The sequence below is a fragment of the Malaya genurostris genome, chromosome 2 (assembly GCF_030247185.1).
Source record: "Malaya genurostris strain Urasoe2022 chromosome 2, Malgen_1.1, whole genome shotgun sequence".
Taxonomy (NCBI): domain Eukaryota; kingdom Metazoa; phylum Arthropoda; class Insecta; order Diptera; family Culicidae; genus Malaya; species Malaya genurostris.
In genome coordinates, this window is record NC_080571.1 from 256,710,722 (window position 1) to 256,734,143 (window position 23,422).

At 38.0% G+C, this 23,422-nt stretch overlaps 1 protein-coding gene across 2 annotated transcripts in view; it reads right to left on the bottom strand.

Moving 5' to 3' along the window:
- Positions 1 to 23,422, bottom strand: part of LOC131429611 (netrin receptor unc-5-like) — a 532,527-nt gene that overhangs the window by 301,102 nt on the left and 208,003 nt on the right. The window lies entirely within an intron of this gene.

Here is a 23,422-nt window from a genome sequence, read left to right on the forward strand (position 1 = left end):
TTGTCACCAAACTGGAAGTCGTTATCTTGGATTTCTAAACAACCTCAAATATCGTTTTCCGGTCCCTACACATCAAATCCTTTCAGGGCTGAGGACAGTATTGTAAAGTGGTTTTTTGCTATTTTCCCGTTTCAAATTAAATTTTCTTGGAAACGGTGCAGAATGTAGAAAAACCCACCTGAGAATGTCTTAGAAATTTAGTTGTGAATATTCTGTGAAATTTTCAGAATGATTCATTGAGTTTAGCGGTCGTGTTGTTTTTTTCTGACTGAAGAACTGCAGAAAAATGGAACGCTCGGAAATGCATACCGCTACTTGTTCATCGAATATCTCGGCTTTGAAAGCTTGTATCATAAATCTACCGTGACAAAGTCTAGATAATTTATTTTAGATGCGATTAGTACATAAAAACATTTATGTTATCGCGATAAAAATAAAGTCTTGTATTTTTCTGTGAAACAAAGTCAGTTTCAATGCATCCGCCATTTTTTTTTCGCTCTGGTTTCCTGATAGCATTCTGAAAAAGGAGAGAGAAATAAAATTGGCTCGACAAGGCTGCCAAACACACAGACATTCAATCTTTGTGAAAGTTGAATATATTTTCTCATTGCTCATTGGAATCCATGTAATGTCCAACCCATACGATAGATTAATGTGATAAAACTTCTCATCAAAATAATAAAATGTATGCTGGCAACCCGTTACAGTTTGCTCATATACGAGAGAGTACAAGAGAAATACGATGCGCAAAGAGAATTGAGCGAGCCACGTGGTCGATTTAAAATTCAACACGTGACACTCTGTCCTCAGACCTTAAGTTTCGCTCTGGAATGCGTTATGCAGCGATACGAGTTCAAACTATGGCTTTATTAGTCTGTGATTTTGATGAAAGCAATATTTTCCTTATGAAACGTGTTCCTGCCATAAAAATTGGAAACTAATCTTGAGCATTTAATAACTATTTTTAATTCTTACAATTCTCAAGCTCATCAAAGTCAACAAGCGAATGCGAGAAAATCACATTTGATCAAAGCAAGCCTGTCAGAGTATGTCATCGTTTTGTATCGCTTTTCGTGACGTATACTTTCGCTCATATTTATAGATTCAAGTACTTTCGCAATCTGCTTCTCACCCAGGGTTACCACGTTGAAATCTGTATTTTTCAGTGGAAAAATTTGTAAATCTATATCGGGGTATTAAAATCTGTACATGAAAATGATAAGAAATCGAAGCACAACGAAACGAAATAGTCTTTAGAAGCAACATTTAAAGACACCAAAACTTTTCTTCGTCTGAATTTTATGACGTTTTAGATGAAAAAACGTACTTAATCCACCTAGCAGTGAGATGATACCTTTTTTATCACTTTACACCTGATATGTGCATGAATAATCAATTGTGATGATTGCATCAAAAGTAAGGAAATAGTTAAAAGGTGAGACGATTTTATTAAGGGGCGGGTAGGGTCTAACACTTATGAGAAATCATTTATTATTTGCTTTCTATTTTCTGATAGTAAAATATTTCAAGAATATTCTGTGAAATTTTGAAGCCTATCGGAACAAAACTCAGCAAGTTATGTGCCTTTATCTTTGCCGATTTCATACTACGAAGAAATAAGAGCTGCGCACACAGGCCCAAGTTTTCTGCTTCAACTGACTTAAAAACTTAACAAAACATTCTCGAAATGTTCCATTATAACAAAATACAAAAGAAAAACTAAGGCTTTTTGAGAATGTTTGAGCCTACGTGCTCCCTTGAGTAATAAATTGTTTCCTTCGATTTTATAGACAAAAACCTTTAAACGCGTTTTTCTCGAAAGCAGGTTTTGAAAGTCCGTGTCCATCGTTATTCAAAAATTACTGCACCAATTTTTTTCAAATTGTGCACACACTTTCTACATATAAAAAACCAGACCCCAAAGTTTTCCTTTTTGTTGTTTGTTACTATGGAAAGGTTTTAAAGCTACAAAATGACCGATTTTTTCGAGAAAAATCGTACTTTTGAATTTAAACAACCACCAAAAATTTAAAAAATTTAAAAAAAGTCAAACAGAAACGTTGGGGTCTAGAAAAACTTCTACTCTAACTTTGCTGCTTTGGTTTGTTCACTTCTGATTAGTCTGCGCTGAGAAACAGTGGACACCGCAAATCATGATTTTTAAGAAGCGTCCTCAAAAATGCCTCTTCACCGACTTATTTCTCAATATATTTCCACGAAAAAATTGCAAAATATTGTTCGAATGATGCTTTTCATTATACAAAATATTTGAATTTATTTTGTTGAACGATAGTTCTGAAAAAAATTCGCAAAAATTATGATTTTTTTCATCATTTAGACCCTTAACCAGCTTCACTTTAGACGAACTTAAGTTATTTACTTTTCATGCCTTTTACCTTTTCATAAAAATAAAAAATAAAACTCGAACTTTCACGCTATAAGCATTCCGAAATATGTATCTTAACTTTATACGTTAGTAATATATCTGTGAAAGTTAGGTGACTTTCTGGAAGGTGTGGTGACGTTAAATTAATATAGTAGAAACCAATGTTACAAAAAAGTTGAAGTATACATTTTGCGGTCTCCGATAAACAATACTTCATATCTCGACACCAATCCATTTTAAAGAGTTCAATTGTTCGGCGTGTTTTCCTGTAATAATATGGTCTACAAGTTCTCCAAAGAAATGAGTCCTCTATCACGCAATGTAGGCAAATAATAACTTTAGTTTTACTTCTAGGTAAATAGTGATAAATTTAATTGTATCAAGAGGAAGGGTCAATTGCAATAGGAAATTCTTCTAAAGGCATTAAGGCTTTAAAATCAACCTCAGAAGCGCAAACAGAAAACTCGTTTTGGGACCAGGGGGAAAAGTCGCCTACACAAAAATATCGATATCTCCGTTTAAATGAACGGATTTTAACAATCTATGGATAGCTATTATTGTGAGGAATCTAAGCGGGGAACATATTCTGTTTTCAAGGTCAATTGTGACAAATATTGTCAGAAAATTTTGACATAAAACTTCGTATAACTCAAAAAGTAAGCATCCGATCTCAAAAACATTCAATAGCTTCAGGGTGACGGGGATACCTTTCATTTGCGACTAGTTTAATCAAAATCGGTCCAGTCATCTCTGTGATCTCGACCTCTTTGTTGACAACACACATATAGACACACACGGACATTTACTCAGTTCGTCAAGCTGAATTGATTGGCCTATGAAACTCGGCCCTCAGCCGCGAAAATTTTTTCTAAAGTTTTTGTAAACCCTATACCTATTTTTATATTTAAAAACAGTACCGATCATTATTGACGCTATGAAAAATCTTCAAAATATGAATTTATCTGAAAAATCTCTAAAATACAAATTAATCTGTATATGTGTTTACCCCGTTGTCAACTGATATATCGGCAGTTCTTTTTCACATCTCATCCAAGTCAGTCGATATAACAAAACCGCTTACGTTCGGGACGGAAGAAACCAAGTACAGTATTGTGTAGTAAACAATAGAACGACCTCGAAATGAGTGAACCAAACGAACAAAAGCTACCGCCGACACGAAAGAATACAATTGTTGTTAACTTCAGGCAGTGCAAAATTCGACCTTCGATACGAGAACTTGAAGGTTTGCTTAAGGAGCAAATGCATCTTGACATTAAACGTGTGCATTTACTTCAATGCAATAAGACAAATAATGTTATTTACATCCAGTTTTATAAAGAGTTGGATGCACTTCAATTCGCAAAAGACAATAACAATGTGCACTATGTGGAGCACGAGAACATTAAGTACAACATTCCAGTATATATGGATGATAGTGCTATAGAAGTGCGCGTGCATGATCTTCACTCAAGCGTCACCGATTCTTATATTCGCAAAACTATGTCCCAATACGGAGAGATTCTCTCTATCGAAAACGAAAAGTTGAAGATTTTTTTCCCCGGTATTCTAAATGGCGTACGTTTATTACGCATACACTTGAAAAAGGCTATACCTTCTTATGTGATTTTCGGTCAAGATACAAGAATTCCGTGCAAATCACTTGTTACCTATGACAATCAGATGGCCACATGTCAATATTGCCAAAAAGCTGTTTACTACGGTAAGCCATGTGATAAACTGGACAAGGAGACAAGCACACCAAAGGACAACGGTGCTTCCTTCACACCAACTCCAAGCAACCCCAGTACATCTGTGACAGTCATCAACAACAGAGAAGTATCCCCTTCAACGAAACCATCAGCATCCCCTATAGAACAAAGTACACCAGCTGCTGTTAATAACTAACCCTCCAACCAACCAGCAACTGCAACCAATATACAACAAGGCGCATCTACAGCAACTCACAACGAGGCCAGGGCTACGATCAACCAGAAAAAGGAAAAGAAAACGGAAATCACACACAACACCGACGATAAAGCAATGGATGATGAGATAAGCCGCGGACTAAGTGACCCCCGATCCTCGTTGGATGGAAGTGGAAACTCATCTCCCTCTAGAAAAAGGGTGACAACGAGATCAAAAAGAAAAAAAATTTAAGTAACAAAACTGTAAGCTAATCGGCCACGTACAGCTTTTACACAAAAAGGTCAGAATAAAAATTTTATTATAAAAAAAACTGATATATCGCTTATTCCTTCAAAACCGTCTTCTCCGTTAGGGAAAGCCTGTAAACCAGCATAGTGTTTAGAGATTTAGCAGGTAAAGTAAGATACTGCATGCTCTTAATAACAATTTCATTCATATGTAAAGGAAAATATGTACGTGGCTTTATCCAATCAAATCGATGCGTGCTTCAACGAATTTTCATAACATTTTTTCCACTCTTCTTGAGCTACCCCCAAAATATGGTTTTTGAACGCTTCTACAGCTTCTTCAGGGGTATTGAAACACTCTCCACGCACTTTACTCTTCACGGAAAGGAACAAATAGAAGTCGTTGGGTACCAAATCAGGACTATACGGCGGGTGGCTCATCAATTCGACGTTTTGGGTGCTCAAATAATCGATTGTTTGCGCCGATGTGTGAGAGCTTGCATTATCGTGATGGAGAATGATTTTGTGTCTTGCGTTTGTTTTCGCTTATTTCACGAAAACATCTGGCAAACAAATGGTATACCAATCAGAATCATCTCAAAAGTTTATTCCATCATTATGAAATATCTAAAAGTGAATTTGCAGATAATAGTAGACATCGTAAAGATATCGAAAACAAGTGTATTTACAAATTTGCATTCATATTTTTACCGTTTTTGTCTTCGTTGAAATAAATCATGTACACTTTTCACAAACTAGTTACCCGCGAGGTACCAAAACCCCTGAAAAAAAATGTTTGCACCATCGTCGATCGTTCGATGTCGAACATCCATGAATGGAAATTTGAATTTCTATCGCATCCACCATATTCCCTTAAATTAGTCACCAGCAACTCTTTGTTGTTCTCAGATTTGAAAATGACAATCTAGAATGGAAAGAGATTTGGCCATCGTTGTAACTGAAGCGTATTTGGAATGAATTGATGCATAAATTCTAAATTTCGTTTTCATCGTCAGACCGGGGACTTTTAGATCGACATGCTATTTTCACGAAAAGGAAAGTTATACATAAGTTTATCGAATTCATCTATGAACATATTATGATATCGAATGGATTGGTACTTTGAATTATGTTAACCATTCCAATTTCAAGTCTATTTGACAGCATCTCCGACAGCGGAACGAATAGAAAATAGATACAGAGATGCAAACAAATTCCCTCAGATGTTGTTCGTCGTTCATCATCCGTCTGCCATCCGCCCAGCAAGCATTTCATGATTGTTCCCCGGTAACATATGTGAAACTGTGCGGCTGGGAAAATGGCCAGGCTGCGGAGTAAACGTAATTATTCAAAATAAAGAAAATCAATTTACTGCGCTCTTGTTTAGAACGATACTTATTTCCTCTTTTGCATGGGAACATCTGCGAAGCGATGCCCCGAACTGCTGCTCAACTTGAGACAAAATAGATTCAAGCTGCCCTTCCCGAAGCAGCAGACTTCGGAGAGACCCTTCTGGTCCGGATCTCGTTTGTCCCGGAGGAAAAATTTAAATTTTAATAGCGATAAACTCACTCCCGGCTGACGGATTGGGAATGTGACAAAAATTGATTGCGTGTTCTGGAACGCCTGGCGCACACATGGTCGGGTTTTTTTTGTGAGCCGGCCGGTCGCGGGTTGGCACTGATTGACAGGCAGCCGGCTGGCCGGGGCGGACAAGCTGCGAACAAACAAACAAGCAAGCAATGATCGTTTTTCACTTTTAAATTCACACCGAAATTGAATCACAAATGTTTCGCCGGACCAATGTCGCCGCCACTCCGCGATGAAAACAAACGCGTCTCGGGGTGGTACATATCCTAGAGCATTTGAAATTCAATGTCGAAACTTGCCAGCCATGACGGCCTCGCGACAGCAAGACCACAGAAAAATCGAAAGTGACTTCAATTTCTATGGGTCTGATTTTCTCGCTGTGGAAATGGTTTGAAAGTGAAACAAAAAAAAACTAGAACAAAGTAATTCCGTCGGTTTGGGAACTTTTTTTACGCTCTCGTGGTTACAAAGTTCAAGTCTTTCTCCCACCGTAAATTATGTCTACAAGTACGAGAATTCCAGTTGGAAAATCAGACAAGGGGAAAAGGCCCTAAAAACACCATCTGCAGTTGATTGCCAGGCGTAAAGCCAGCGAAGTCCTGAAGGAAAAGTTGATTGTTTCTAATGGGTTCCCGTATAAGTGCCTTTCTCAGTCGGCTAGTGGCTGAAGACTAGAACTTCTAGTTCACTTCCGTTTGGCTGACAACGACCAGTCCACGGTTGGCTACCAGTGATAAATTTGTGTCTTTCATAATTACATGAATTAATTTTTTACCAGCGAGTTTCACCGCCGTTGTTGTTGTTGTTGTTGCGTGTCAAATTTGTGTCGTTTTCCCTCCCACTTGTGAGTCGAGTTGTTTGCTTGTTTTATTGACTTATTCGTTTTATCTTTGTCCTAGCGAACAGTTATTTTTTTTTTGAGGATGTAGCTCTCACTGCAATCGTGGGAGTGACACCGGGTAGGGCTTGAAAAATGCGCATTGTCTTGCAGACTGTTGTTCCTTCATATTTTATCAACTTCGGGAGATGTCAGTAGTGTCCCACGAGAGTTTGTCGTAAGAGGTCACGCAATCCATTCTGAGCTAAACAAAAACTGTCTTTTATTCTTCGATCATTAACTTCCACTAAGTACAAACACAACTGTTTCTCACAAACGAGATAAATTTCTCGAGGTAGGCCAATTAAATGCTCGTAAATCCCGAATAATACCTAAGAGAACAAAAAAAAAAGAAACAACCATCACATTGAGAAGTGTCAAATTCATGCTTCCCGCCTGCAGTTTGCCCCTTCCATGCGACATAACACACAATTATGCTTTTTTCCCATATATTTATGACAAGCACTGAGCGAAAAAAAAAATAAAACATAGTGCCAGAAGAAAGGGGTTTCAAAATTTATGAAATGTATAAAATTCATTGTTTCCTTTTCTGAATGCAGTTCCCTCGTGTGGCAGCTCATCCGTTTCTCCCGACTTCCGACAGATCCCGGTGTGGTTGTTTGGATTTATGATCTTCCCGTGCAGTGCATATGTACGATGTAGCTGCACCGACGACTGACTCCCTTCGTCGTCCGTCTTGTTGTGATGTACTTTCTCTGTTACGGCTCTTCCAGGTTTTCTGCTCGAAGGCAACAGAAGCCAGCAACACTTCGTATTCCTCCCTGAGGGGGGAACGAAATTTCTTCAGGGACGTTTATCTCTGCGATCTGGTTGCAATTTAACGAGCCTTCCAAAGGGACGGATTTTGTGGGAACTGACGGCTCTTTGGAAGGTTTGCCGGGAATTGAGCAATTGTGTGTTATTACTTTTAGTTTCTACCTGGTCTCTGTAGCTGACCCACAAAAAAAAAAGAACCGAGATGCTGCTACAGATTAGACTCTGATGAGATTCGTTGGGCGCTTGAATAGTAACTTGATAGTTGTAAGCCGTTGCTTCTTCGTATTTCGTATTCACTGTTCATTAATCTTATGGGTATTATAAAGAACGAAAATTGATGATGGATTAAGACAATCAAGCTGACTTCAGAAGCTGAATCAAACTATCGCAGTCGGGGTCCAATCGATAGTTGCAGCCGAAGGAATTGTTTCAGAAATGGTAAACTTTGGCATCGGTTATTCTTGAAAGCAAATAACTCTGGCGTTCCACTTTTCGGTAGACGAATCCACGTGTTCGCTCAGCAAACACCGACCAACTTTCATGCTAATCGAATAAAAAGCATCGCTAATGATGGAAATTTTTCTCAATAATTGAACTATTATTCTCTGCCCCGTTGGCGTTACTTGAGAAGTCGCTTCCACCGCCAAGCAGAATCATTTTTCATCTCCATTAAGCACCATTCCAGTTGGCAGATATTTCAAATAACTTCCGTTCCTTGTTAAACTGGCACTTTACCGTACTTCCCCTTCTCCCTTTCCGGACCCCCTCCCCCCTGACCAACGCCCGACTCGTCCTACAGCACTAAACGGTACATTGTTTGCTCGTTCACCTTCACGCATCATAAACCCTAACCACAGTCAACCGGACACAGCAAACAGCACAACTCACACAACGACGAAGCCAGTCAATACCGAGCAGTGCTGATAAAATATTCTAGTCAATTAAGTTGACTTTTAGAACCGACGAAGTCAGAACTAAATTCTCCGTGCGGCCTCGAACCAACCTCCCCGGAGACCCGGTTAGTTGGTGGTGGTGATTGGTGCGGGTGTGTCCGCATACTGGGGTGTGAGGTAATAAAATAAGAAACACTGAAAAGAACAATAAAGTAATATCTCTCCTTTTATTGCTCCGTCAACATTTCCCTGTCTTTTGGTATTCCTGTGCGGCCACCAGTAAGCCGAACCACGCACTGCACTGCTGATGATGGGCTGATGCAGAGGCGTATCCTGAGAGGAGTCCATCGAACAATGAACAATGGGTCCTCTTCTTACCGGGCAAGATGCTTATTTCGATGAATGCAAACTAGCGGTTGTGATAATTGTGACACAACAAAATTCAACCATATCGGATCACAAATTTATGAGTTCTACTATTTATGCCGTGCAGTTATGAGTTATACACTGTTTTGATAAATCATGATTTCATAACCGTCCAAAATGTGAATGCAAAATACCATGAAATACTTTGAATTTGTGTTCACTTACACGCTTAGCAGAAAGCGAGCAAACATACGTATTCTTAGATGGACAGCGAAGAGAGTATAAAAAGGCGGGTGGGTAATGACAGAGACATAACAGGAGGACGATAGTAGTAATAAATCAATATCGAGAAATAAGTCGGTGAAGAGGTATTTTTTAATACGCTTCTTAAAAATCATAATTTGTGGTGTCCACTGTATCTCAGTGCAGACTATTCAGAAGTCAACAAATCAAAGCAGCATAGATGTAGTAGATGTTTTTTAGGCCACAACGTTTTTTGTTTGATTTTTTTTAATTTTTTGAGTTTTTGGTCGGTAGTTTGAAATCAAAACTACGATTTCTCACGAGTCTATCTGCCATTTTTAGCTAAAACCTCCACAAAGTAACAAACAGCTAAAAGTAAAACGTTGGGGTCTGGTATTTTACATGCAGAAAGCGTGTGCAAAATTTGCGAAAAATGGTGCAGTAGTTTTTGAATGACAATGGACACGGAATTTTAAAATTCTGCTTTCAATAAAAACGCGTTTCAAGTTTTTTGTCTATAAATTCGAAGGAAACAATCTATTACTCTAGGGTATAAAATTTTCAAAAAATCATATTTTTCTTTTTTGTATTTTGTTATAACGATACATTTCAAGAATATTTTGTCAGGTTTTTAAGTCAATCGAAGCAGAAATTTTGGGCATGTGCGCCGAACTCAGTTCGTGAATTTAGCTCTAGAATTCTGTAACTGAACTCATTTTCAGAATCCAGGTTCCTAATTTAATTCTAGAACTGAACTTGTAAACTTGAATTTCAAACCTGAATTAAATAACCGAATTCAGTTCTAGAATTGAGGTTGTGAGTTCTGAACCTGAATATTGGAAATTAATTATGCAACACAATTCAGCAAGTAAATTCTGGAACTTTATTCAGGAATTGTACTCTGGTTCAGAAGTCTGTTCCAACATTCAAGTGGGGAGCTTACTTTAAAATTTGCTGAATCCAGATCTAAAATTCATATAATAAATTTAGTTTCAAAATTTTTAAGTTTAATTTCTGAATCAGAATTCTGGATTCGATTACCGACCTTAAATTAAAGCACTAAACTCAGTGTCAAAATCTAATCGATAAACCAGTTTAAAAAATCTAGTTTCAGAATTAGAATTAAAATCAAAAGTCCCAATTTTAAAGTGTGAAGCTGTACTCTAAAACTAAATTCTGAAACTGTTTCTGCTGTAGGTGGAAGGTGTTCACCACGACGTTCAGTTCCGTCTATCAGACAAGAAGCAATGAATTTTCGACCATGGCTTTTTTTATACGAGTCCAATTGAACCTGATATGAAATTCTTCGTTCATTTTTTACAATTTTACGCACTAATACAGTTTGTTACATAAGAGCGTGGTCACGATTACGCGGGATCGGTAAAGTGGAATGGTGTGTTTTTTAACACAGAGGGCAGTAGTGTCCTTCATGCAATGCGAGAATAAATCAGCTGACTATTGTTTACAATTCTATCTCAGTATTTTTTCCGAAATGAGTAACGCGTACGCATCGCGCTTCGAAGCAGTTTTCTTGTGCTCGCACCCGAAAGGTCCAAACCTTGGATTGGCCCACCCAGTCCAATTGAGAACTTTTGGGCTCAAATATAGATGAAGCTTGGGAAGATCCGACCAGACAATTTGAAGCAGCTTGTACGCCGAATTCACAAAATTTGAAGGTCGTTTTCAGAAGAATACGCGGAAAATCTCGCTCAAAGTATGCCTCGAAGGTGTCAAGCCATTATTAACGACGAAGGGGATTGGACTGGCTATTAATGTATTTGCATGTAAGTTTTGATCTAATAAAACAATATTCAAAAGTATTTTCGTGTCTTTTCATTTTTTCACAACAGTGACCACGCTCTTATGTAACAGACTGTAAATGAAGTTTCACGCCTTTGCCACGAAAGCTGGGTTTATAAGCTTTTAATGTACGTGGTTCTTGTAAATCCCCAATCCGTGAATCAACTACAATTTTTTGATTTGCGTCATTTCGATTTTTTCTTTTTATTACAAATTGACTTCCGGATTCTACCGATAGATGGTATTCTATATTTTGTGTTTGGTAAAACAATCACGAATCAGTGTTGGCGGCAAATTAGAAGAGAAGAAGAATAGACATGTGGTCGATGTAATATGTGTGTTTCTGTTGAATTTATTTCCGTAGATATAGGACTGTAAGTTGAATACCGTAGTGACCAGATACAGCGAAGCATGCCTGGTTTCCGCATAGTCAATTGGAATTTCGCTTCATGTATTTTCATATGAAGGATAGTTTAATTGCTAAAAACAATTTCCCCGGTTAAGAGTTAGCTAAGGGTTCGAGTCCCGTCCGTCCCAGCGGTAAAATGTTTCTCGGTTTTTATTACATAATTGCATTTCCATGTCAATTATCCAATCGGCTCCTATGTTAGATAGTGGTCATATTTGAAACATAGGTGCTATTTCATTTTGTTGTATTGATTGTCAAAACGATGACGATTTCATGCAAGATTATATTGAATAGTTTTTCATTGCACATCAAAGATGACGGAACTGTATTTTATGTTCAAGCCTAGGAAAGAAATGTAACACATGGATCAATAAGTCCCGAGACAAACAATGCAAACAACATTTTTTTGCAAAATTTATTTTTATCCGTCAACATAATCACCTTTTAGGGTGATACAATGGTTCCAACGTTTTTCCAATTTTTCAATACAATGCTTCAAAATAAGCTTCAGTTTAAGCGATGACCTCCTCATTTGAGCCAAATCTTTTTCCTGGATCATTTTTTTAAAATCAGCAAAGAGCCAGTAGTCACTGGGGGCTAAATCAGACGAGTATGGGGGGTGGGGAAGTAGATCAAAGCCAAATTCTTTCAATTTCGCCATTGTTTTCATCGACTTGTGGCAGGGTGCATTGCCTTGATGAAAAAGCAATCGCGGCACCCACTTGGAAAAAACCTTTTTCATGCTCAATTTTTCATGAAGGATAGTAAATACACTTCCATATGATATCTGTGTCATCTCAGCAATCTCACGGAGTTTCACTTTACGATCTTTCATTATAATTTTTGTCACTTCACTCACATTTTCCGGTGTAACGGCTTCCACAGGTCTACCCGAGCGTTCCGCGTCATTTGTGTCGGTGCGACCACGTTTAAACTCGGCGAACCACCGACAAATCGTTGCTTTTGATGGACAAGAGTCCGGATAACATTTTTCCATCCATTGTTTTGCTTGCACGGTGTTTTTACCCATTAAAAAACAATGTTTTATCAAAACACGAAACTCGGTTTTTTTCCATTTTTTAAACAACGACTTTACTCCAACCTCGATAACTCAGCTGTTTCTGGTCGGATCGACTTAAAATTTTGACCCGTTTCAAGCAAAGGTTAGTACTCTAGAAAGACGTGGTTACTGGTTTACTACGAGCGCCATCTCTGCTTTAGTCTCGGGACTTATTGATCCATGTGTTACCACCGTGATCTTGTGGAATAATACGAGACAATTCTGCTCTACCACTTTGAACATGTGAAACGCAGTTTCGAACATTTTAACAGAGATTTTTTGGCCTTTAAATGTGTGTGTGTGTTATGAGACCAGTCCGATAAGATTTACTTGGAGCTACTTATATATTGGTGAACCTGTTAACGGCGTTCGTTACCAACAACAAACGAACGATTTAAGCCGAATAATCACGAAAAACTGACCTGAATATAAAGAGAAACAGAAATATGTGCTTTTGCTTCTCGACAATGGACGACCAACGCTCAAATCGAAAGACGTTCACGACACGTTGAGAAATCTCCGATGGAAAGTGTTTTACCATGCAACTCACTCAAGAAATTTGGCCCTATCCGACTACATTTTTTTTTCTTCGTTGGACCACGCACTTCTGAGCAACAAAAATTTGCAAAAAAAACTTAGCTCAGCATCTAAGGTAGTCAACACTACTGGCTAGATATCTATAAATTACCAGAGTGATGGCAACCTTCTCGATCATCAAGCAGTAGCTGTTTTCGTAACAAATGTAAATATTAGTCTGATCTGGTTAATATTAAAAAAGGGAAAGGGGAGTGTTTCTTAAAAGTCTTTGTTTGTCTACGAGGGGGGGAGGGGGAGGGGTTTGTTGAAAGTCTATGTAGTCACATAATTTTTTTATTTGATAAATTTCACTGCGAAATTCAGTCAACCCAGTCTGAAAATTTTGTCATCAGCTTAGCTTGACTTAAGGCAAGACAGATTCGAAAAAGGTAAATGTCTAGTATAGTGGAAGTTTCAATTCAAGAAACATAGTCCTCAGAGTCTGAACTCGAGCATGCACTCCAAAAAAATTTGAATTTTACAGGTGACTTAATCCCTCATACGATGTAATTCATAAAAACCTAATTTGTCAAATGACGGAAGATTTTATTTGTAATGACTTAATGTTAGATGAGCTTGAATTTTACTGGTTTCGACTGTAACTTGCGTTCTGCTAGCAGGTGCGACTGTATGAATTTAAATGCACCTTTTACCAGCCAAGCAGATGCATGCTTTTGTGGCTCAGTCGATTAACAGACGTACTTGCGATCCTATGATTCTCGGTTCATGACGCGGCGGTTGCTATCATTATTCTTTCTTTTATTTCAATGAATTTCATGTCATGGAGTCTTAGACACAATATTAAATGTTCTTCGACGTAAATTTGCGTTAACTGCTACGCCCCATTTATGTGCATCTAATAAGATGTTAAATCACAGGGTTCTTTTGAAGTGTGTGGAAACTATCTCTTTCCCGTAAAATTATCTTTTTAACCCCATTTTCTGTCCCATTGTTTATCTGGTAAACGGTACAACGAGTGCCTCAATATAGTTTTTGTGTAGGAATACTATTTCAATATACTATTTGTAGTCTCATCTTATTGTAAAACAAAATTAGTCTAGACCACTTTTCTAGTAACTATAAGTACACCAACATTAAATTTTATTGATCACCTTTGATTGTCTCTGACTATTGTTAACGTTCTGCTACTGACTAGTGATAAAAGAAAAAGCTTAACATCATATTATCTCATTGTTGAGCTCAGTACTGTCACAATTTTTTTAACGATATTTACGAAGGGTTTACACTACCTACCGTTTATGTTTTTCAAAAACTATTTAAAAGCGTTCTCGAAATACTTGGTTAACATTTTGCTTAATGAATTTTTAAATGAATTATAAAACTTATTTTAGCTATCAGTCATGATAACACTATTTGTCATCGAATATTGATTTAAAAAAAAATTTCATTATTTTTTGCGAGAACGAAAAGTCTAGGTAAACTTTCTGAAGAGGGGGAGGGAGGGTATATGGGAAAGTCTGCGAAAGTCTACACGGGGGGACGGGGTGGGGGTTAAAAGTTCCAAATTTTGGTCTACGTGGTTTATAAACGGTCCCTTGTTTCGTCTTCGGATCGTCAGTGCATAACAGTTTATGTTGAATTGTTATGTAGCTCATAATAAAATGCTAAGCAGACATACTAGTATGCCCATGGTATGATTTAAAAATCATGAAAATCATGAAACATGTCTTTTCATGAAATCATGCTATTTTTTCATGATTTCATGAGAATTTTTTTTTATTTTTATCATGAAAATTTTCATGGGAATATGATATTCATGATATGGATCATTTCGCTAATGAAAGCATGAAAGATAGGCTTGTTCTCATGTTTTATGATTTCATAATTTTTAGTCATGGTATCGGCAACTGATTTTGATCCGTGTACTGGGGCAAACTTTCTGGTTTCCGATAGTTATGGAGAAGTATAGGATAGGTATAATCTTTCCACTAGGTGAATTAAGAAGAGTTTGTACTGCAAATTTGTGCAAATATTCAACAGAAGTTTTGTAGTTAAAATTTGCAAAGCTGAAATGGTTAGCTATGTATCACACTATGAAGCAATTGCACAGTGCAAGCAAACACAGTTAACTCGCCTCACACTTCACTGATATGCCTGCTACGCCACCGCCGTCAAAACTCCGAAGACAAAAGACCATGCACTTGACACCATGGCTTGGCATGGAATTTGTTGAAATTCAACCAGGGATAGGCAGAAGAAACCACCGAACCGCCCGAGCGATAGCAGTGCAGTGTTGTGATGAATGATAAATTGACATAAATGCGATGACGGAATTTTATTAATGTACGTGGGGCTTTGCTGTGCTACTATCAGCCGAGGGTTTATGAATATTTGACCGATGAAGATGAGCCCAACCTCTAAACCGCCATTAAAAGCAACCGAAACAAGCGTTTAGTGCGGATAAAATAAATGTCGTCCCCACCCGTGTCCCCCGTCGGTTGTTTTCCCGTCGAAATCCGCTGGTCTCAAGTCTCTTAATCGCCCATTGAAGCTGTCAGCTGGTCCCAACTTTCTCAGTCCTCAGTACCTCGCAGCTAATCATGCGCCTTTCTGTTAGGACCGACGACCGAAACCATTGAAAGTGACATTAGTGTTAAAGTACATTTACTTGTCTCTATGTCAGCGCTGACAGGGGCCACTCAATTTCTCCCGTGCGGGGTACACACTCTTCGGTAAACCTTGGGTACAATCAGACGAACCGGCAGACGGTCATTCATTCGACTCGATTCGGCGCAACTGTACTGAATATCACTTTCTCAATGGTCTCCTTCCGCAGTTCCCCAACGATTGAGCAATGCGATGGGGAGACACAGATCTTATCAACTGTCGAGTGGCGGTCCGCAAACAACTGATCTGTCCGGGACTGGTAAGTACAGCATTTGAATCTGACAGCTAAATGACTGTCAATAGGCTGAGCCGCAAACGGCACGGCGACGGTGACGACAACAACCGCAATGATTATTTATCTACCTACGGGAATCGGGAATGGCTCTTTCCGAGCGCGACAGCGACGGCGGCAAATCGTTTGTTGGATGTTCAAGTTGGCGAACAATTTCAACAACTAACCCCCTCGATACGTAGTAGCTTCAGGGGAAAATATGGCGAGGAAAAAAAAGTTCGTGCATAGAATGGAAGAATGACACCAAGATGAAGAAGAATGTGTGACAGTTTCTCCGACATACCACTCCGCACCGTTTCCAGCATACCTAAAGCCAACTAATGTCACTAGGAGAAGTCAAATGACAAAACGATTCGCTCCCGGAGCCTGACTCCATGAGACAAACAGCCGTCGGAGATATGCAAATCAAGATATATCGTGATAATAGGATTATAATAGACATTAAACCTACTCGATGGTCAGTAGCAGGCAGACCTTTTGCCGTCGGCGGCGGCGGCCGCATTTCTAATGGTCGAGTTGAGCCTTGCGATGATTGCTCTGTTCTGGAGGGACTAACTAACTTGGTGACTACTATTACTACTGTTGCTGCTGCTGCTGCTGACATTGTTGACACGCAAAAGCGAACACAAGAATCGGGTGAATCTTTGCACTGACGAGGTGTTGATTGCGCTACCATTCGGATGGCTTGTCGAGCGGTCATTCGAATGAAGGGCGAAGACCCCTCAGTGAAGCGGGAGCGAAAAGGAAACGACATAATTCCGATATTATTGAGCGGAGTTTTTTTTATTCTACATAAAAAAGCACTTATGGAGATCGGCGTCGATAACGATGGCACGCTGCACTGATAGCAACAGGTGATTTTCGGAAGGGTTGAGTGTTGTTCTATTTCAGTGTCGAGTGATTTTTAGACTTTGGTGATTGGACGCTTGCTTAATTTTGATTGAAATGTGATGTTTTTAAATAGATTGGAATGAATTTATGTTAAGATTTTCACAACAAACCGAAAATTTTCCATCACTTAATGTTTTAGCCTAGAGTTCAATACATCTTCAAAGCCGGGGGTTAGATCCTATTTCTCTTGTTGGAGGCCACTACTGTAAGTCGAAACGTTGAACGGTAACTAACATTTGACAAACTGTGAATTTTTTTGATTTATTAGAGAGTTTCACAAAGTCTTGAGTTCCCCTTCATCTACAGCAATGTGTCTTAATAAATTTATTCTGAGAAAAAAAAATACAAAAATGGTGTTCCAGAAATAACCGATCACGATGACATTAAAAATGCACAAGCAATCTTCTTTGCGGCATTATCGAAACGCACCGTGTGCAAGTCAGTTTGATACTGAACATTGCAAACCGGGCTTTTGACTATTCATCGAGCGGATAACAAAGCGAATATTTTGGTACGGCCACCATGACAGTACCATCGTTATCTGGACAATCCCCATGAAAAAATCCAGCCACTACCGACCACCAACTGGTGACTGGATCCTCAGGATTTGCGGTGATCAGCCTACGACAATGTGAACCAACTACAACAACGTTATAATTCAAGAAATTATGGTAGTCTTAAGTACTGTTAAGTAATGCTCTTGGCATATTAAAGCTAATGCATCGTGCCCATTTCACCCATCTGCTCTGCATGAAGGCAGGTGTTGACTGAGCAAAAAATGTGACAGAGCCTATATTTTATAGATTCTGTTTAGTGCGAAAGTTTGAGTTAGTTTGAGCGGAACTGATTCGAATAATTGGTCATTTCGTTGAAAGTTATTGAATTCTTATAATATGTTAATCAACAAAAAAATTTGTCATATGAATTAGTTGTTTGGATTTCACTATTCAGACTATTCAGACTGAGACTCCTTCATCAGTGCACCATTTTTAGGCTAATCAAGAAATCATTTTCATGTAAGGGGTTCATGATAAATGCTGTTCTTCGAATGGATTATTCCACCAACGAACAAATCATAATCCTAACTTTCACAATTTTTTCTTTTTAAAACCAAATAAATTGTCCCGTAGATCATGTTCGAATGATTTGCCACAAAGAACCGTGTGAACATTTATTATTTTCTTATTCTAATGTTCAACACGAATACCAGTATGCTCGCACGAGGCGTACATAATTTTACAGACTCCGGGTGTAATTTGCACCATCAAGCAGGAATGTGGTTCTGTGACTCAGTCGATTAACTGAAGTGCTTTGTGATCTAATGTTTCTTGGTTCAAGACGTGCTGCTGCTCTCAATCTTTTGTTTCTTATTTCATTCGATTTCAAGCCATGTAATTTTCCTGTCATACAATTTTAAATGTTCTTGAATATAAATTTGTGTGAAATACGACGCTCCATTTATGTTCACCTTATAAGATGTAATTTCACATGATTTTTTTGAACTATGTATAATTATTTTTCGTTTACTGGAAGAAAAGGCAACTGAACTACAATTTACAATACACAATTTCAATCCAATTGAGGTACAACAATAACAAAAATTTACTGATTGTAACTGGAACTATCAATGGAATGTAAAATAAAAGTACTAATTCAAAATACCACCTCAATAAAAAAATATAATCTTTGATAAAATCAGATACAATCGACACAAATGTTTGATATAAAATCTTGATATTGAGCAATTCCATGCAAAATCGAAGGTCAATTTTTTGTTGTATTTTTTTATTTGGCTCAAATTTTGCATGTGCATTCTTCATGATCAAAGGAGACAATTTGCATCATCTGTTTGCTATTTTAAATCAAGACTTTTGAGAAGAAAATTCCTTTTAAATTTTTTGTTATTTTGAAAATAACTTAAAATTGAAATATCACAAAAAAGTATTTTGATTTTCTTAAATTTTTTGGTATGTTGTAGCTGAAGTCCAAAGTAAACTAGTGTCAAATTTTTAGAATAATATTTGAAAAAGATACAAATTTTCAATGTAAATTGTTAAAATTTATTAAAAATGATTTTACAAAATTTTATGAAAGAAATTTGTAATGAGAAGAATGCTAATAAAAATTTTGCTATATTCTACCGTGCTCAAGATACAGAGATATGAAAAAATCGGGACATTTTTAGTTTTATAACGATTTTGGACGATCGTTGAATCTTGTGTTTCGTTGGCGAATATCCTGGACACAAACCAGTAATATTTCAATTTTGTTATTAAAATTAGAAAATTTGTTTCTATTTATCTATCACCATCATTACGGAAGGACAGCACAAAGAAAACAAAAATGAAATGGGTTTTATTAACAAGTTTATTAGCTAAAAACTCATGAGAAGTGTCAAAGCAAAACAATCCATTAAAAAGCTGAAAATGTCAGTCTTGTTGAAACTGCTTGCAAATTGTTTAGATGTTTTTCGCATGTGTTACGATATATCCATATATAAATTTCTAAGCCGATTTGTAAAAATGACGTAAACTCTTAGTGGGCAGTGTATTAGTTCAGAATTTGTGCGCATTTGAAGCGATTGTGTGTAATAATGTTTGTACGCGGAACAGTGAAGTGAGTTTCGAATGTTGCACTCTAATTGTATATGTCAAATGATGTTTTTTGTATGTTTCAACCTTCCGGGCTGCGCCGTCCGGTGTATTACTTGTATTCGGTCTTTGTTTTCCGAGTGCTCAAAGTTTTCAGTGAGAGAGTCGATTTCGTGAAGTCAAATGAAGAAACCAGCGATTTAGGAGAACAAGTTTATGTTTCGTTTATGTCTTTTTCTCAAATACAACATCGTATTTATACCAGCCAATATAGAAAATACAACCGCGACTGAAATTTGTTCGGTAGTAGTGTGCCATCTGGTGGCAAGTAGTCATTACGGTGTTAATATTTTCTCGGTGAGAGAGCGCCATATAGCTGCAAATTACAGAAGCAAATTCAACCATTCATATTGGTTGAAAACAACGTTTTATTTCCCTGATTCAACTAAAAAATTAGTTGAATGGAAATGAAGTGTGCTTTAGCTAAGAAATAACAGCATTTCAACAAATATTTTATTATTATTATTAGAGAAATTAGAATTAAAATAACAAAATTAGCAAAAGTAAGATTTTTTTAGTTGTCTCAAAAAATAACTAACTAAAATCAGAAAATCAACTAACTTTTTCGCCAAAATACTGATTTCGGTCTTTCCGTGTAGAGTTGGAATGGTTTACTGATGATGCAAATTGTTTTGTTTATCTATAAATAACGCTCATGCAAAATTTGAGCGAAATATTAATATACAAAACAAATATTTGTCATTTTCGGTGAATTTACTCATACTACTGTGGGAAAAATTAGTAAGACTTTGTTTTTTTTTCCAATTCTCGAAACAGTTCTTAAAGTTAATTTCCGCAATAGCCTTCAATGCGCGTAACGACTCACGTTTGATGTCTTCAAGTGACCAAAAACGGTTTCCCCGGAGCGGTCGTTTGAGTTTGCTGAATATCCAGAAATCACACGGAGCTAAATCAGGCAAATACGGTTGTTGCGGAACGATATTGGTTGAATTTTTGGTGAAAAAATCACGAAGAATCAATGCAATATACGACGGTGCATTGTCGTGGTGCAAAAACCAAGAGTCGTCGGCCCATAATTCCGGCTTCTTTTCACGAATTTCAAGGTCTCTGACTGTTAATCATCGATTCTCGAGAACCAATTCCTCGATTTTATTGACGTGTTCATCATCAGTTGATGTCCGTCCTGGACGTGGTTCGACGTCAACGCGTTCTCGACCCTCTTTGAACAACTAGTACCAATCAAAAAAACCTTTGGAACATTCTGAATGTTTCGACACCAGAAATTAGATTCCACACACAAAATTTGACGAAATTTCTTTGTTGAATAATTTCACTCATTGTTAAAATTGCCGATTGCACTTAATACCTAATACTTCAGAAAGACAGACGTATATTAAACACTAATGGATATTTTGACGTGACACTTGGCACAGATGTCACTGACAGTCGTACCAACCTAGAAAAAAAATCCGACGAATAAGATTTCCGCGCGAAATATAATTTAGAAGTCTTACTAATTTTTTTGGTGTAAATTTCATATTTTTTGCAGTGTTGGTACTAGAATAATGATACTTTTTGCAAAAAGCCGTCGCATGGACATGTAACGACATTTTTATCCTTGACAAATGGAAAATAATATAGTTCGGTTATAATGGGTGGTGATTATCATTGAAAAATTCGAATTTCGAAAATGGAGTATCATCGGCAAAAAGTCTCGATATTCCATTGAGCCTTAAATATCCCAAATAAAGATGAAGATAAGAAATAACAATCGATTTAAAAGAATTTAAAAGCATTCCTTTTAAAGAAATTGAACTTTTTTAAAACGATAAATAAGCCCCAGACAATATTTGTTTGGATAAACTTATCAATCAGTTCAGTAACAGCAGTAGCCTTTCCACAGCCTTCTCGAAGTCCGAATTGAAACCTGACCACGACGGTTTATGTTTCTTCGTGCTGAAGACATATACAAAGTTTCTTCCGAATCGAAGCAAATCGAGCCTGATTTTGCTAATTTTTCTGTTGTTGATTTCAGGAATTGGTTTATTATTGCTTTATATTGATCATTTCGCTATGGTTCTCTAGAATCAGTACCCAACACAAATTTACGCGGTATTGAGTCACGTAGAACGTGCCCTTGAGCCAACTTGTTCCGATTCCTGATCCTATCTGAATCATTAAATTTAATTCTGCCGAGTGATAGTCAAGTCCCCTTACCTAACTAGTAAATTGTTTTACTATTCATACAGTTGTTCCGTTTTACAACTTAATTCCCCCATCCCAGCTGCATCAATCTTAACACTCTTGTACAAAACCTTGTAGCCATACTGTTCCCCAACAGTAAAATGCACAAAAAAGCATTTGTCATCCTTCCCAACGACATACCTTGTTTGATCAACCGATAACACCGTAAGTAATCTACATTCTATTTTCCCCGATAACCTCTGACAAAATGAGGTTCTGTTCGTTGAAAGCACGCGACTCTCCACGCATTCATGAGTCAGTGTAACAATGTGACGAAGTGTGGCGCCTCATTTATCAAGCCACCATTTGTTGTGGGGCCTATGTCCTTCGAGACGGAGCGCGCCAGTTTATCTATGCAGGCCGATTTGGTAGTAATTAACTTGCCAGTTCTCGACTGCCGACTGTCGAGGAGCAGGAAACCCAAGCCGAACGCAGATAGAGAAACCTAAAACTAACTTTTTTTATAGTCTTCCAGAGTGAGCAACCTCATAGCGGGCTCATGGCGATGGAGTACAACAAAGCAACGGCATAAACCACGCGGAGCGAAGTGACAAAACGGACCAACTATAATATTTGTTATTCAAATTATCCACAAATAATGATAATACACCCAATAACATAAATAATAAAAGTACCACGGAGCAACCCGGACCGCGGCGAAGCTCGAACAAGGGGCTTGATTGTTGCCTCGCCGCGGTTAATTTGAAGGCGACCGCGGTGCTGCCGCTGCTGCTGCTTTCGCTGCTTCGACCGTCGCCGATGGCTCTGCTGCTGCCCCCTCGGTTGATTAACCATTTCACAAAACGACGCGACAACGACGACGACGATGATGACGACGACGATCTCAAAGACCCAAAATGACGTGGAATCCCTGTGAACACAGGAAAAGATGTCGTGTCGTGTTTTAATAGTTTCGATGGATGAACCCTTCATCCGCCAGCGAGAAGGAGGTAAAAAATTTGGGCTGCCTTTCGTTTGTTAATTTCAATAAATTATCGCCGTTTCACCTTTGCCTGTTCGCTGTGTGAAAGATCATCAGATTTGGAGGTTGTATGACCTTTTGGATTGTGCCGATCGCGACAGTCCGATAACTGTTTGACTAGCGAATGATGAACGAACTCAATGGTTACATATTGAATAGTTTTCGTTTTGAGGTCGAATCAGCTCATCAGACATGCAGCCAGATTAAGTCCATTGAAAACATTACAACAGACTGTTACAGAACAGTTACCTTTGAATCCACATACAATTGCAACACTCCGCTCGCCAGTTATGGCTAGAACTGCAAACCAATCCTTTTTAAAATGCTACCTCTATCAACATCAAGGCTATTCCGTGCAGGATAATATTCCATTCAATAGACAGCAAAGCATTCCCCCATACGAGTCAATATACCCAAAGACCCACTGAATATATAGTCCCAGTCGAGTGAAACCCATCAAAGCATCAATCCCATAAATTTCCCTTTTTTAGACTTTTTACTCCACTCGCTAACTGACCGGTTTGTAAGCCAGTTTTCCTTTGATTGTACTTCCAACCGGACGAAACAAACTCTGAAAAACCTTTTTTTTGCATCAATAGAGTCATACTTAGTGCACACATATTGGAGCGGTCCGGATGTTGTA